At 36.7% G+C, this 18,606-nt stretch overlaps 1 pseudogene; it reads left to right on the top strand.

Moving 5' to 3' along the window:
- LOC113251103 (adenosine 5'-monophosphoramidase HINT1-like) overlaps positions 1-18,209 on the top strand; it is a 51,067-nt pseudogene extending 32,858 nt beyond the window's left edge.
- Positions 18,210-18,606: the final 397 nt, after the last annotated feature.

The raw sequence follows: 18,606 nt of genomic DNA, 5'->3' as shown, positions 1-18,606 counted from the left end.
TGCCTATATGAGGCCACGTGGTCATGTGAATAAAACAGAGTTTGTTGTCTTTGCACATTGGAAACTAAAGACTGAGGACCCATCCATTCAATGAACATATACTGAGCATGTAACATAGGTATTGGGAAACAATGGGAATAAGACAAGGTGCCTTCCCCTCCCTGCAGGAATTAGCAAGAGAAAGATCCAGGAATTTAGATCAAGGAGCTCGAATATCTTCTAATAGAATGCATAGCTTATAGCTAGCATTGCAAAATTCTACATCTGAAGTGACCTTAGAGGTCATATAGGACAAGCTCTTCATTTTTCACTAGGGGAAACTGAGACCTAGACACATATATCTTTCCAAAGTCTCTTGAGAAGCTAGTTACATTCTTCATTTATCCCGCAAACATTTGAGCTCCAGACAATTTGCTAGGTACCAAGAAAATAACAATAAGGCACTCCCAAGTCTAATGGGTGACACAGATGACTAAACATGACTTGATCAGTATTATGATCTGGAAACCCATGTTAGACGGGAGTCAGAGAAGGTTTCTTTGAAGGAATCAAGTCCAGCCTGAACTCTAAAGGATGAGCAGGAGACAGAGCTAGGGCACTGAACCCTAATTTAGAGTTCAACCCTCTTCTACAAGCCAGGACTATGGGAACTCGTTGGGATTCGCTGCTCAGTGGGGAATGTTCTTAGAGATTTGCCTGCTCTCACAAAGTGTCAGGTAGCTCCTGAAAACTTTTGACTGGGTTCAGTCTGCCCCTTGCTTCAATGGATGGTGAGTAGAATAACAGTAGAACAAAAATGTCCAGCTGAGTTTGAGCAGACGTGGACTGAATCCTTTCTCTCACGGTGACTATAGCTGTGATCCATGGGCAAACCCTCTCTGAACCTCACATTTCCCCGATGCAAAATGAGGAAAATATCTCCTTAATAAAGTTGTTAAATCTTTAATCAAATAATGGATATAAAACAGCCAGTGCCTCCAGCAGCCAGGCCAGATAAAGAGCCCACAGAGAGTAGCTTTGAAGGGTCAAGCAACTGTAAGCACCTGAAATTGCAGGCTTCTTATCAGAGGTGACTAATTGATTTTGCAAAAGGCAACAATAAATTCAAGGGCTCTAAACACTAAGACACTATCTTCTGTTCTGCTCCTCTGCTTCCTTATTATCAATTAAAATTATTATAAACTTTCTTGATGCTTTACATCAAATCCATGAAAAGATAGCTCTATAAACGCTCCATCCCAAGCTCATCACCACTATAGGCTTACTGAGAAAAGCACAAAGGTACAATTCAAACATACAGACTCACTGATTAGAATCAATTCACTCAGCCATAAAGTGTGAAAGAAGCACAATTTCTGTTGTCTTGTTCTTCTGGCATAAATTAATTATAGTTTATTCAAAGGAATTTTTAATGAAGGACCTAACAAAATTGTAGTCCTGGCCATGTTTTAAATAAAAGTATCAAGTACTCCATTCTACTTTCTGCTTTAGAAGGATTCTTCCACTACAGAGCACGTATGAAAGAAATTGAGGAAGATACAAAGAAATGGAAAAACATTCCACGCTCATGGAATAGAAGAACAAATACTGTTAAAATGTCTATGCTACCCAGAGTAATCTACACATTCAAGGCAATTCCTATCAAAATACCTTCAACTTTTTTCACAAAACTGGAACAAATAATCCTAAAATTTGTATGGAACCATAAAAGACCCTGAATAACCAGAGGAATATTGAAAAACAAAACCAAAGCTGGGAGCATCGCAATTCCAGACTTCAAGCTGTGTTACAAAGCTATAATCATCAAGACAATATGGTACTGGCACAAAAACAGACACATAGATCAATGGAACAGAATAGAGAACCCAGAAATGGACATTCAACTCTATGGTCAACTAATCTTCGACAAAGCAGTAATGAATATCCAATGGAAAAAAGAAAGTCTCTTCAACAATGGTGTTAGGAAAATTGGACAGCCACATGCAGAAGAATGAAACTGGACCATTTTCTTACACTATATACAAATAGACTCCAAATGGATGAAAGACCTAAACGTGAGACAAGAATCCAACAAAATCCTGGAGGAGAACACAGGCAACAACCTCTTCGACCTCGACTACAGCAACTTCTTGCAAGACAATAAAAATAAATTTAAAAAAGGGCTAGTATCCAAGATCTATAAAGAATTTATCAAATTCAACACCCAAAAAACAAATAATCCAGGGGGGCCTGGGTGGCTCAAATCTGCCTTTGGCTCAGGTCATGATCCTGGGGTCCTGGGATCGAGTCCCATGTCAGGCTTCCTGCTCGATGTGGAGTCTGCTTCTCCCTCTCCCTCTGCCTGTTGCTCCACCTGCTTGTATGCTCTTTCTCTCTCAAATAAATAAATAAATAAATAAAATCTTGCAAAAAACAACAACAACAACAACAACAAATAACCCTGTCAAGAAATGGGCAGAAGACATGAACAGACATTTCTCCAAAGAAGACCTACAAATGGCCAACAGACACATGAAAAAATGCTCCACATCACTCAGCATCAAGGAAATACAATCAAAACCACAATGAGAGATCACCTCACACCAGTCAGAATGGCTAAAATTAACAAGACAGGAAACAACAAATGTTGGTGAGGATGCAGAGAAAGGGGAACCCTCTTACACTGTTGGTGGGAATTCAAGCTGGTGCAGCCACTCTGGAAAAGAGTACAGAGGTTAAAAATAGAGCTACCCTATGACCCAGCAATTACCCTATTAGGTATTGACCCCAAAGATACAAATGTGGTAATATGAAGGGGCACCTGCACCCCAATGTTTATAGCAGCAATGTCCACAATAGCCAAATTGTGGAAAGAGCCCAGATGTCCACTGACAGAAGAATGGATAAAGAAGATGTGAGATAGATAGATATATAGATATATAGATGATATATATATCTCCACACACACATAGATATATAGATATATGCACATACATATATTTATGCACATATACACACACACACACACACACAATGAAATATTACTCAGCCATCAGAAAGGATGAAATCTCACCATTTACATTGATGTGGATGGAATTGGAGGGTATTATGCTGAGTGAAATAAGTCAATAAGAGAAAGACAATTATATGGTTTCACTCATGTGGAATGTGAGAAACAGCACAGAGGATCATAGGGGAAGGGAGGAGAAACTGGGAAGAAATCAGAGAGGGAGACGAACCATGAGAAACTCAGCTGTAGAAAACAAACTGAGGGTTGCTGGGGGAATGGGGTAACTAGGTGATGGGCATTAAGGCGGGCATGTGATGTGATGAGCACTGGGTGTTATATGCAACTGATCAGTAACTGAACACTACATCTGCAGCTAATGTTGTACTATATGTTGGTTAATTGAATTTAAATTAAAAAAAGAAAGGGTTCTTCCAGAGTGGGTAGAAATGCTACTCCCAAAACTAATCCTCCTTTTTTGGATACAGAACAAAGTAGGTGAAGAGATGACATCCAGACACAAAGTCCTACACCCCAATGCATAATTTCTCTTCAGGGAGCTGGAGTTCTGACTCTGTCAAAAGTATCCATATTTAGTGATGACCACCATAGTTCTCGGCTGCCTGGTTTGTACTCCATACAATTTCCTTTTTATATTCTCCTCAAATGTTTTGATAAGCATCTCTTAAGACTTTGCAAAGGAGGGAAATGACAAGTTGCAAACTAACCACGCTGGGCCTGGACCAAGCTAATGAGTGGGGGTTTGGAAGACTAGAAGGCTGATCAAATAAATGCCTGCGGGTTCTGGCATGCAAGTTTTTGAGTCTGGCTTTTCAGAAACAGTGATGATACCAACTCACTCTTTCCTACTCAAGGATGTTATGCGCCATCAACTTCCAGTCTCTGATTTTTACAATGTTAATCATCTGTAACCAATAGATTTTTAATTCCAGCTGCAAAAATTCTAAAGATTTCTCTAACTGCTGGGCAAGCAACCAGCAAGTTCTTTTGTCTTTTTTTCTTCACAGATGCCAATGTTATCAATAAAGGTCGAACTCACCACCTTTATGAGAAAGGAAACATAGCACAGCATTTTCAGCCCTGAGAGAGCTTCATCCTGTGATTTAATTAATCCAGTTAGTGACCCTAGTACCTTTCCAGCTAATTTTAAACCTCTATCAGTGGGTGATTACCCCCATATAACTTTAATGAAGAGAGTCAAAATTTCAGAAATAAGCAAGAGTGCTCAAAAAGGGAATATGCAGTTATTCTAACCAATGTGAAAAGAGCCAATTCTAAGTTTTTAAACTCAGCAGGGGCTCTGGTACCTCCCACAGCTTCTGTGTTAGTGTTGTCACCAAACACACTGATAATCTAATAAGGTGGGCTTATTGCAGGTTCGGTTCTACCCCACCATAATAAAGTGAATATCGCAATAAAGCAAGTCAAGTGAATTTTTTGGCTTCCCAGTGCATATAAAAGTTACATTTGCACTCTACCGTAGTCTATGAACTGTGCAATAGCAGTGTCTTTAAAAATGTACATACCTTAATTAAGAATTACTTTATTGCGAAAAAATGCTAACCATCATCTGAGTTTTCATGATTTGCAATCACTGATCACAGATCACCGCAGTATAATAATGCAAAAGTTTGAAATACTGTGTTAATTACTAAAATGTGACATGAAGACATGAAGTAAGCAAACGGCATTGGAAAAATGGTGCCAATAGACATGCTCAGTGCAAGGCTGCCACAAACTTTCAATTTGTAAAAAGGACCCCATCTGCAAAGTGTGATCAAGTGAAGGGCAATAAAACAAGTTACGCCTATCGTTACCGACAGAGTCACTCTTCATAGGGTCTTAATAGCTCGATTCTCTTGTTCCTTCTCACATCGCAAGGCCCATACACCAGAGCAGTGATCCCTGCGGAGATGGTCAAACTGGGGACTCACAGATCTGGGACTACGCAAAGCCCTTCCGAAGGGCATAGGAATTCCTATAGGTTTTTGTTGTGGGTTTGTTTTTTTTTTTTTTCTTAAATTGAGGTACCGTTGACATAACATATTGGGTCAGGTATACAATGTAACATTTTGATATTTGTATATATTGCAAAATGATCACCAAGTCCAGTTTGCGTCCACCACCATACATGATTGCAAATTTCTTTTTCTTGTGATGAGAACTTTCAAGATCCATCCTCCTAGATACTTGCAAATATGCAATACAGTATTATTAACTATAGTCACCATGCTGTGGTGAAATTTATGGCTAAATTGTGTCCCAGCTGTCCAACCCGCTTCACTGTGGCCCTTCTTTTGTCAACCTGATGTATAGGGGTCAGTCAACCGGTTTTGAGGTTTTTCCCAGAGAAAGTCATTCCATATGTAGCTGTGGATTTGGTGTGTTTCTGGGAGGAGGTGAGGTCAGGATCCCATGTTGCTACCTTGAACCAGAATTCCCCTATAATTCTGGGAAATCGATTTCCAGGCTCTCAAACTTACCCATATACTTTCCTGAAACAGATTTGCCTAAGCACGCACCTGTGCTCACCAAGAGCCCCTTTCTCACTTTACTGAAAGTGAGCCGTGACCTGACTCCCCGCCTCCAGTGTCAAAATTGTCAGGGTACCAAAAAAAAAGGTGAAAGTAACTTCTTTCATGACCATTCTAAATGAAGATACACAATAAAAAGGGGCTGGTAGTAAAAATAAAAATGAAATGAAGTGGGAGTAATGATAATTTTTATTTAATGACTTCACTTTGTCTATCCCCTATTATCAAAGAATTCATTATTCATGAGGGAGAATCTGTTGAGAGCAAGGCAAAAAGAGCATCTGTGGGAAATATTTGGTACCAAAAATGGTCCTTTTTTAATGTATTTAAATGTAAGCACTTCTTTTCAGCTATTCTCAATGCTCATCCCTAAGATATGTTATTAGCTGGGAAAAAAGAAAAGCAACTTCCATCAGCCAAAAAAAAAAAAAAAAAGTACCTTCCACCAGCCAAAACAGTATGAGTTAGTGCCATAGATCTTTTAAATGTTACTGGAATGTTTTCTGAGATTTCTAATTTTTAAGGTACATTGGCTAAAATGCACAGATAACCTTCTGTATGGTTTCTTTTAGGATTTGGTTTGTGTTAGTATTAAATAAGGCAGTAAAACCTATTTTATTTAGTCATACCTTGAAATATTCTAATCCTTATCTTGTGAAAAGTTTAATATTTCCACCCCTTACTAATAAAATATAAAATTATGTTAGCTGCCAGACTGATTCATTTTCAGCAGTTTATATAGTTTTCTCTTTTGTTTCATATGTAAGAACTTTGATCTTATCAAACTTTTTTTAGGCTCAAACTAAAACTATGGTGCTATTTGTGTTTATACCTGAACGTTAGTGAAATATACTTAAAAGCCAGGCATCAAAATATAACACGCCACATATGCACATACATACATACTTACCCAAGAAATGCCATGACTTTGGTTATAATCTCTACTTTTTTGGTAACTCTTCATTTCACCTATACATTACACTACCTTGTTACAAATTAAGTAATGAGAAACTATGTATTGAATTATTTTGTTTATATATGTTAGTACAAAGAGGATAAATTATATCTATTAGATTAAAAATATTTAAATATGGATTCAACTGTATTATTCATCACTTTTATATGACGCATTCCATAATTTCTTTCTTCATAGTTTCTAGTATATAACTCAAAATCTACTTATTGGCATATTTATTTAGTTTAGAAATGAAGTCAGATTTGCAATTCTAGAAAATGATGAAGTAGGGCACAGTTCTCTATATTCTTCCTGCTAAGTACAGCTAAGAACTCTGAACATTATATAAAACGCAAGAAGACTCTGAAAGGTGGAGAGAAGAAGGCATTAAAGTGAAGGACCTTGGGACCTATGGAACAATGAGTTCCCTGGTTTTTCTGTTTGCCCTGTAGACCCTGGATTGGGCACTAAAGAAGTCAGAAACACCAACAGGCAGAGGAAAAAAAAATCTCTTTCTAACCAAAGATCAAAAAAGGGTTGCCTATCAAGATAAAAAATGTAGGCCACAACTGCCCTACTTCAACTCCATGGGAAAAAATGAGGCCATGTTCCCACTCCCACCAGCAAAGGCCATATAGAGAGCCAGAGTTTCATCTCACCAGGCCATAACAAGGAGTGCTCTCCTATGACAACAGTGGTGTCAGAGAGGGCCAAGTATGGAGCCAGGATTTCACTACCACCAGTGGTAAGGAGAGCACCTTCCTCCGTGGTGTCAATGAAGTCCTCATGGGGAGTCTAAATGTCCACTCCTGCCCAACAGGGAGGCACTCTATCCCAGAGTTAATGGAACCTTGACATCTACCCCTCCTGAGAACAACTGAGTGATGTCCACCTTTCCCTACCAGTATGGTGTCAGAGATCTACTAAAACAGAACATTTAAATAAAATCCCAGGTCTCATTACACAACATTCAAAATGTTCAGGATAACCGGGGATGTACTGTATGGTGACTAACATAATATAATAAAAAATCATTATTAAAAAATAAAAAAAAATGTTCAGGATATAATAAAAAATCACTAATCACACCAAGAACGGGAAAAAAAAAAAATCTTACCTGAGTTAAGATAATCAATATACTTGAACACTGAGATAACACTGGTGGTAGAATTATCTGATAGAAACTCCAAAGCAGCCATGATAAAACTATTTGAGCAATTTTGAACATGATTTAAACAAATGGGAAAAAAAGAAGTAAGTCTCAGCAAAGAAATAGTAAACTCAGTAAAGAATTAAAAGATACGAAAGAGAGCCAAATGAAAATTTTAGAATTAAAAAATATAATAGCTGAAATAAAAGTCCCAATGAATGGGGTCAATAGAAGAATGGAGAGGACAGAGGAAAGAATCAGTGAACTGGAAAATAGAACAATAGAAATTATCCAATCTGAACAACAAACAGAAAGACTGCAAAAAAAAAATTAACTGAACCTTAGGGATTTGTGCCTAAAACAATAGAGCTAACATTCATGTTGTCAGTCTCAGAACAAGACAAGAAAGGGAATAGTGCTGAAAAAGTATTCAAAGAATAAATGGCTAAAAATTTTGTAAGTTCGGCAAGAGATATAAATCTACACACCTGAAAAGCTGAGCAAACCGTAAACAGATTAAACCCAAAGACATTCATGCCAGACACAACATAATCAAACTTCTGAACGCAAAAGAAAAAATTTGAAAGCAGCAAGAAAGAAACATCTTACCTTTTGGGGGGGGGGTGTGGAATTCTAAGATTCTCATTGGAAAACATGGAGGCCAAAAGAAATAGTAAAATATTTTTCAAGTCCTGAAAGAGAAGAATTTTTAACCCCAAATCTTGTATGCAACAAAAGTATCCTTCAGGAATGAAATGAAAATTAAGACGTTCTGTGAAGGAGGAAGAATAAGAGAATTTGTTACCAGTAAGTCTACCCTAAAAGAACAGTAAAGGAACTTCCTGAAACAGAATGTAAATACTAAAAGAAAAAATTTTGGAACATTATTAAAGAAAAACAATGGAAAGCATAAAAATATGAGTAATACAATAAACTTCCCTGCCCTGAGTTTCTAAATCGTGTGTGGTGGTCAAACCAAAAATTATAATGTTCTCTGATATAGTTCTCAGGGTACATAGAGGAAATATTTAAGACAGTTATATTACAAATGGTGAAAGGCAAAGGGGCTTAAAGGGAAGTAAGGTTTCTACAATTCACTCAATCTGATCAAATGTCAATGGCAGGAAATTGTGATAAGTTATATATGTATAATGTAATACCTAGAGTAACCACTAAAAAAACCTCCCACACAAAGCTATGCACTCATAAGGATTACACATAAATCCTAATGGAATTCTAAAAAACATCAAGAAACCCATGGGGCGACAGGAGAAAAATAAGAAAAAGACACAAAAAACCAGAGGGATCAAACAAACAACAACAATAACAACAACAAATGACACATTTTAGCCCGAGATGTTAAGGATGGAAGTGGGAAGAAGGGTAACTTGTGGAAGATCTTTGTGCTGATAGAACAGTTCTGTATCTTGATTGTCATAGTGGTTACATAAATACATATATGTGATAAATGACCTGGACCTATACACACACATTGTACCAATATCAGGTTCCTGGTTTGACGTGTAAGATGCAACCATTGGGGGAAACTGGGTGAAGAGTACATGAAATCTCTACTGCTTTTGCAATTTTCTGTGAATATATAATTATCTCAAAACTAATTTTAGATTTAAAAAATGAAGTCAGACATCTTCTGAGTTGAAGTAAGTCTGATTTGGTTGATTGGTTTGACAATGTGCTATTGCTTTCTAAATAAGCTCTATGTTGATCATTAATGAACTAAATTTCCTACTCTAAGCTTTAAAGTAGAAAAACTAAGCCATATGACAAAAGTTTTTTATCAAACATATAATACTAGCAAAATGTAATAAAATTAACAATATATTTATTTTCCCCATCCTTCCTGAGTGTGTATTGGATTTGGGTAAACAGAGTGCCTATAAATTTTTAAATAATAGGTACAATTGCCATTTGGTAAGTCTGATAGAGTATTTTTGGTATACTGTGCTCTCCTGAAATTGGAAACTCAAGTTCAGGAAGACAAGGGAAAATTGTAAAAATTTCCAAATTTAAAGAAGAGCTTTGGGGCGTCTGGGTGGCACAGCGGTTGGGCGTCTGCCTTCGGCTCAGGGCGTGATCCCAGCGTTCTGGGATCGAGCCCCACATCAGGCTCCTCTGCTATGAGCCTGCTTCTTCCTCTCCCACTCCCCCTGCTTGTGTTCCCTCTCTCGCTGGCTGTCTCTCTCTCTGTCAAATAAATAAATAAAAACTTAAAAAAAAAAAAAAAAGAAGAGCTTAATCATATATATTTAAACTGGATGATAGTGTGTATTAAATCATTATGATATTTGAATCCCATTGGATACATTTAAAATAGTGATGTAGGGCACCTAGGTGGCTCAGTCAGTTGAGCGTTTGCCTTTGGCTCAGGTCATGATCCTGGGATCAAGTCCCACATCAGGTTCCCTGCTCAATGGGGAGTCTGCTGCTCTGTCCACCCCTCCCTCCACTTTTGCTAGCTCTCTCTCTTTCAAAAATAAATTAAAAATTTTTTAAATTTTAAAATAGTGATGTAGCAGTTTCATATTTTTTTTTAAAGATTTTATTTATTTGACAGAGAGAGAGACAGTGAAAGAGGGAACACAAGCAAGGGGCATGTGAGATGGAGAAGCAGGCTTCCCGCTGAACAGGGAGCCTGACGCGGGGCTCGATCCCAGGACCCTGGGATCATGACCTGAGCCGAAGGCAGACGCTTAAAGACTGATCCACCCAGGTGCCGTTCTGTTTCATATTTCAATGTGAGTATTTATAAAGTACCAAAAATTGCATCCTTTGCAGTTACTTAAACTTATGATGAAAAATCTTTGAGATCAATTTGAAAATGTGTGGGAGGTCAATTAAGCAAAAAATGCTTGAAGACCATATACATAAGCCCAGTATCTATCAGAATTGCCTTCTTCACCAGACCACTCTTGGCGCTGACCATCTATCACCCCAAATGACTATGTAGCCTTTCACATTGGACTTCTAGGATTCAACCTCTCTCCTATTTTCCCTTCTGTCATACTCACTACTGGACCCCTCCTAGAGCAAGTCTTGGAGTCAGGTACTCTGGGTGTGGAGACAAAAGACTTTCATTGTCATCTAAACAAAGAGTAAATGGGGAGCACCTGGGTGGTTCAGTTGGTTGAGTGCCCACCTCTTGATTTCAGCTCAGGTCATGATCTCTGGGCCGTGACATGGAGCCCGCCCCCCCCCCCAACCCACAGGCACCAGGGTCCAGCTCAGCAGAAGTCTGCTTCTCTCCCTTTTCCTCTCCCTTTGCCTCTCTACCCACTCACACTTGCTTGTGAGTGTGCTCTCTCTCTCTCAAATAAATAAATCTTAAAAAAAAAAAAAAAAGGTAAATGGAGGGGTCAGTCAAGGAGGTTTTGTGCCTGGAGCACATTTGACCCAGGACTAGTTCTGACCCATTTGATCTTTTTAATGGTGACTTTTTCAGCTCTTGATCTCCTTTACAAATTTTGCTTAAGAAATAGTTATAAAAAATCTATACACCAGACATGGTACTTCATGCAGGAAGATTTTACACACACACACACACACACACACTCACACATCACTTGGCTTTCAAGGACATTACAACTAATAGATTTCAATAGATTTCAAACAAATAAATGAAGTACTGAAGGAAAGGTGCAGTAATAGAATATACAGAAACACTATATTTTATCAAATCTTAGATACCATGGATTATAAAATGTACCATTACTTCATGTACCATTAAGGAAAACAGCTACCACTCAAATTATGACACAACACTTTCTTATCTCTTAGAATCTTTATTTTATACTTACTGAAAGGACTTTTAAAAATTATTTAGATATAGAGCTTTATCATATTGCATATACATTAAAAGGAAAATATAAGTGAAATAAATTAGGATGTTCCTGAATCTTCTTCCAGTTCAGTTTATCTTTTTAATATTGCATTTTGAATCAGATTTTTTAATGTCTGTGTCCTTCAACATGGTATTAGATTTTCTTTCAAGCTGCTGATACTCTCTCTGCAAGTATCTGCAGGTTTTGATGTTGACCCTTTTTAGACTTTAAAGAGAAATTGTCAGAAAAGATTTCAAACAATTAAGACTCATGATCTCATGAAATTTGGACTGAGCTCTATCTAGATTTGGATGAGAGTTCACGAGATTTGAACTAAGATCTCACTAGGTTGGCTATGAATCTCAGGAGATGTGTGTGAGATCTCATGAGAACTGGAAAAGATATGACAAAATTTGGACTACGTTCTATCAGGATTTGGAATGAGATCTCATAATATTTGGATAGAAATTGCACAAGATGTGTGTGAGATCTCAAGATGTGCACTGAGCTCTGGAGAGATTAGGATAAGATCTCAGGAAATTCAGACTGCATTCTAATGAGATTTGTACTGAGAGCTCATGGGATGTGAGGAGAAATCTCGCAAGATGTGCTTGAGATCTCACCAGATTAGGACTGAGATCGGGAGAGATTTGGATGAGATCACTTGCTACTGGCCTGCGTTCTCAAGAAGTTTAGAGCAGCAATGTCCACAATAGCCAAATATAGAAAGAGCCCAGATGTCCACCACCAGATGAACAGATAAAGAAGAGGTAATACACACACACACACACACACACACACACACACAATGGAATACTACTCAGACATCAAAAAAATGAAATCTTGCTATTTGCAATGACATGGATGGAACTAGAGGGAATTATGCTAAGCAAAATAAGTCAATCAGAGAAAGACAATTATCATATAATCTCACTTACATTTGAAATTTAAGAAACAAAACAGAGGATCAGAGGGAAAGAGAGGAAAAAATAAAACAACAAAATCAGAGAGATAGACAAACCATAACTCTTAATCATAGGAAACAAACTGAGGGTAGCTGGAGGGGAGGAAGGTGGGGGATGGGGTAACTGGGTGATGGACATTAAGAAGGCCACATGATGTAATGAGCACTGGGTATTATATAAGGCGATGAATCACTGACCTCTACCTCTGAAACTAATAATACATTGTATGTTAATTAATTGAATTTAAATTAAAAAATTTAAAAAGAAAAGCAGGAAAGCTAAACAGAAAAAAAAATTAAAAAAAAATAAGAATAGATTAATGGACTCAGCAACATCATCAAGCATAATAACATTCACATTATTGGGATCCCACAAGGAAAAGAGAAAAGGGAGCAGAAAATTTATTTGAAGAAATAACTGAAAACTTTTCGTATTTGGGCAAAGAAACAGACATCCAGGTCCAGGCAGCACAGAGAACCCCCAACAAAATCAGCTCAGGGATTGATCCACACTACACTACATAATAATTAAAATGGCAAAAAAGTAGTGATAAAGAGAGAATTTTAGAAGCAGCAAGAAAAAACAAAACAGTTATATACAAGGGAAACCGCATAAGGCTCTCAGCTGATTTTTCAACAGAAACACAGTCCAGAAGGAAGTGGCAGGATATATTCAAAGTGCTGAAAGCAAAAAGCCTGCAACCAAGAATACTCTATCCAACAAAATTATCATTCGAAATAGAAAGAGAGATGAAGAGTTCCCCAGACAAACAAATGTTAAAGGAGCTCATCATTACTAAACCTGCCTTCCAAGAAAGTTTAAGGAAATTCTTTAAGTGCAAAGAATGGCTACAATCAGGAATAAGAAAATTATGAAAGGGAAAAGCTTCACAGATAAATACAAACATAATAAAACTAGTAGATTAATCACTTATAACACCAGTACAGAGGTTAAAGCAGTAAAATAAATTCTATCTATAAAAATCAGCCTAAGGGTTTTACAAAATAAAAGGATGTAAAGTATGAGATCATATACATAAAAATTGGAGTAAAAATTTAGTGCTTTTAGAAAGAGTTCAAACTTAAGCATCAACTTAATATAGACTGCTATATGTATAAAGTGTTATATATGAAACTAATGGTAACCACAAATCAAAAACCTGTAATTGATACACAAAAAATAGGAATCTAAGCATAACACTAATGAAAGCTATCAAACCACAAAGGAAAACAAGAGAAGAAAGTAACAGAGAAGAACTACAAAAAGAACCACACAACAAGTAACAGATGGCAATGAGAAATACTTATCAATAATTACTTTGAATGTAAATAGACTAAATGTTCCAATCAAAAGTCATAGAGTGACTGAATGAATAAAAAATAAGACCTGTCTAAATGCTGCCTAAAAGAGGTTCATTTCAGACCCAAAGACACATGAACACATGCAGATTGAAAATGAAGGGATGGAAAAACATTTATAGTGCAAATGTTAGCAAAAAGAAAGCTGAGGTAGCAATACCTATATCAAACAAACTAGACTTTAAAACAAAGACTATAACAAGAGACAAAGAAGAGTACCACATAATGATAAGCAATAATCCTACAAGAGAATATAGCAATTGTAAATATTTATGCACCCCACATGGGAGCACCTAAATATGTAAAGCAACTATTACCAGATAAAGGAAGTAATTGATAATAATACCAATAATAGTAGGGGACTTTAATATCCCACTCACATCAGTGAATACATCATCCAGACAGAAAATCAACAACAAAATAGTGGCTTTGAATGACACATTGGATCAATAGACCGAACACATATATTTAAAACATCCCATCCAAAAATAGAGGAATTCACGTTCTCTTCAAATGCACATGGAACATTCTCCAGAACAGATCACATATCAGGCCACAAAACAAGTTTCAATAAACTCAAAATGATTGAAATAATTAAACATCTTTTAAGACCATAACAGTGTGAAACTAGAAATCAATCACAAGAAAAATTCTGGAAAGAACACAAATACAGGGGCGCCTGGGTGGCACAGTGGTTAAGAGTCTGCCTTCGGCTCAGGGCGTGATCCCGGTGTTATGGGATCGAGCCCCACATCTGGCTCCTCCGCTATGAGCCTGCTTCTTCCTCTCCCACTCCCCCTGCTTGTGTTCCCTCTCTCGCTGGCTGTCTCTATCTCTGTCGAATAAATAAATAAAATCTTTTAAAAAAAAAACACAAATACATGCAGGCTAGTCAATATGCTATTAAACATTGAATGGGTCAACCAAGAAATCAAAGAGGAAATAAAAAAAATAAATGATGCAAATGAAAAAAAAAAAATAATCCAAAATCTTTAGGATGAAGCAAAAGCAGTTCTAAGAGGAAAGGCAATAGCAATGCAGGTCTACCTTAAGAAGCAAGAAAAATCTTAAATAAACAATCTAATGTTCTACCTAAAGGAGCTAGAAAAAGAAGAACAAAGCCCAAAGCTAGTAGAAGAAAGGAATTAATAAAGATTAGAGCAGAAAAAAATGAAATAGAGGCTTTAACAAGAGAAAAGATCAATCTAACCAGGAGCTGGTTCTTTGAAAAGATCAACAAAATTGATGAAACTTTAGCCAGACACATAAAAAAGAGACAGAGGACTCAAATAAATAAAATCAGAAATGAAGGAGGAGAAATAACAACTGACACCATAGAAATAAAAAGAATTATAAGAGACTTATGAAAAATTATATGCCAACAAATTAGACCACCAGATAAATAATAATAGATAAATTCCTATAAATATATAGCCTTCCAAGACTGGATGACAAAGCAATAGAAAATTTGAACAGGCTGATTACTAACAATGACATTGAATCCGTAATCAAAAATCTCCCAAAAAACAAAAGTCCAGGACCAGGGCACCTGGGTGGCTCAGTCAGTTAAGCATATAACTCTTGATTTCAGCACAGATGATGATCTCTGGGTCATGAGATCGAACCCCAGGTCAGGCTCTACATTCAGCACAGAGTCTGCTTGAGAGTCTCCCTCCCTCTGCCCCTCCTCCTGATTGTGCTCTCTAAATAAATAAATAAATAAATAAATAAATAAATAAATAAATAAATAAAATCTTAAAAAAAAAAACCTAGAGATTTTCCTTCAAGATCATGAACAAGACAAGAATGCCCACTCTTGCCACTTTTTAACATAGTACTAAAAGTCTCAGCCACAACAATCAGATAAGAAAAAGAAATAAAAGGCATCCAAATTGATAAGAAGTAAAATTGTTACTACTTGCACATGGAATGATACTATATATAGAAAACTCTAAAAACTGCACCAAAAAACTAGTAGAACTGATAAATGAATTCAGTAAAGTTGTAGGATACAACATTAATACACAGAAATATGTTGCATTTCTATATACTAATAACAAAGTAAGAGGGAAATTAAGAAAACAATCTCATTTACAATTGCACCAAAAAGAGTGAAGTACCTACAGACAAACTTAACCAAGGGTGTGAAAGATCTGTACTCTGAAAACTATAAAATACTGATGAGAGAAATTGAAGATGATACAAATGGAACAATATTCCATGCTCATGGATTGGAAGAGCTCGTATTGTTAAAATGTCCATACTATCTAAAGCAATTTATAGATTTAATATAATCCCTAATAAAATACCACCAACATTTTTCATAGAAATAGAAAAACTAATCCTAAAATTTGTATGCAACCACAAAAGACTCCAAATAGCTAAAGAAATCTTGAGAAAAAAGAACAGAGCAGGAGGTATTATAATCCCAGATTTCAAGATACCCTACAAAGGTATAGTAATCAAAACAGTATGCTTCTGCTACACAAATGGACAGATCAATGGAACAGAATAGAGTGCAGAAATAGACCCACAGTTTTAGGGTCAATTAATCTATGGTAAAGGAGGCAAGAATATCCAATGGGGAAAAGAGAGTCTCTTCAACAAATGATTTTGGGAAACTGGACCACTTTCTTACACCATACACAAAGGTAAAGTCAGAATGGATTTAAAAGCCTAAATGTGAGACCTAAAATCATAAAATTCCTAGAAGGTGACACAGGCAGTAATTTCTTTGATATAGGTCATAAAAACATTTTTCTAGATATGTCTCCCCTGGCAAAGGAAACAAAGGCAAAATTAAACTATTAAGACTACACCAAAATCAAAAGCTTTGACACAGCAAAGGAAAACATCAACAAAACAAAAAGTCAACCTATTAAATGGGAAAAGATATTTGCAAATGATATATTCAGTAAGGGGTTAACACCCAAAATATATGAAGAACTTATAACAACTCAACACACACAAAAAAAAACCCTAATAATCTTATTTAAAAAATGAGCAGAAGACCCGAATAGACATTTTTCCAAAGAATACATACAGATGGCCAACAGATGCATAAAAACATGTTCAGTGTCAGTAATCATCAGGGAAATGTGAATCAAAACCACCATGAAATATCACCTCAAACAAATAATACTATTAAAAAGACAAGAAATAGCAAATGTTGGCAAAGATGTGGAGAAAAAGGGAACACTTGTGCGCTGTTGGTGGGAATGCAAACTGATGCAGCCACTGTGGAAAACAGTATGGAGGTTCCTTAAAAAATTAAAAATAGAATTATACCATAGATTCCAGTAATTCAACTACTGGGTATTTACCCAAAGAAAAAACACTAACTTGAAAGATATATGCAGTCATAGGTTCATGGCAGAATTACTTATAAGAGCCAAGATATGGAAATATTCCAAGTGTCCATCAAAAGATGAATGGATAAAGAAGAGATGGCATGTGTGGAGATAAATAGATATAGATATACATATAGATGATATATAGATATAACTTAACCATAAAAAAGAATGAAATCATGCCATTTGCAACAACATGGATGGACTAAGAGGGCATAATGCTAAGTGAAATAAGTCAGAGAAAGATAAATACCATATGATTTCACTCATATATGGAAGTTAAGAAAGTAAACAAATGAACAAAGGGAAAAAAAAAGCACTGAAGTATGGAGAACAAACTGGTGGTTGCCAGAGGGAAGGTGGTAGGAAGGGAATGGGTGAACTAGATAAAGGGGACTGAAAGTACACTTATCTTGATGAGTACTGATAAATGTATAGAACAGCTGAATCCTTATATTGTACACCTGAAACTAATATAACACTGTGTTAATTATATTTGAATTAAAAAAATAAGCTTAGACTTTGGTGGTCAGACTCTATGAATAACTAAAATTTTAAAGTAGATATAGCAGAAAATAACTAAAATTTTAAATCAACTTTTACACTGATTAAAAAGAAAACACTCCAGTCCCCAGGGGCTACACAGGAGGGAGGCCGAGGGAGCAGATGAGATCATTAAGGCTCAGGCCCCCTGGCCTGGTCATCATACAATCTTCAGGAAGATCATTTGCAAAGAAATCCCCACCAAAATCATTTTTGAAGACAACCAGTGCCTTGCCCTCCATGACATTTCCCCTCAAGCACCAACACATTTTCTGGTGATACCCAAGAAACATATATCCCAGATTTCTGTAGCAGAAGGTGATGATGAAAATCTTCTTGGCATTTAATCATTGTTGGCATGAAATGTGCTGCTGATCAGGCCTGAAGAAGGGCTATCGAATGGCAGAGAATGAAGTTTCAGGTGGGGGACTGTGTCCGTCATGTTCGGCTCCATGTTCTTGAAGGTGGGCAGATGAGTGAGTTGGCTTCCTGGTTATGCATGTTCTAGGGATAATTTTCCCTTCTCTAGACAATGATCAATATTTGCCAGTTCCAATATGTTACACAGTATACTTATTTTTGCCTATGTATGGAGAGATTGAGGAAATAATTTTAATAACCCAGATATAATAAAAGACAACATTGCATGGCTAAATAACGACTCCAATTGCCCAGTAGAGGAGAAGTTTAAGTGGTAGATTGCTAGAGAGTAAGGAAAACAGGAAAGAAAGCTTCTGGCGGCAACAGACCAAAGATGATGCTTGGATGCTAAGACAACAGCATGCCTCCCAGCAGTCCTACACAAAACCAAACCAGTGTCTACAACATCCACATCCATGATGCCATGAGAGCCAAGCTCCAGTGCAGTTCTGAGAAGATGGAAATTGTAGAGAGAATCTGGTGCT

This window comes from Ursus arctos, unplaced genomic scaffold, assembly GCF_023065955.2.
Source record: "Ursus arctos isolate Adak ecotype North America unplaced genomic scaffold, UrsArc2.0 scaffold_10, whole genome shotgun sequence".
In the NCBI taxonomy this organism is placed as follows: Eukaryota; Metazoa; Chordata; class Mammalia; order Carnivora; family Ursidae; genus Ursus; species Ursus arctos.
The sequence above is the reverse complement of the archived record's forward strand: the minus strand, read 5'-3'. Positions and strand labels throughout refer to the sequence as shown.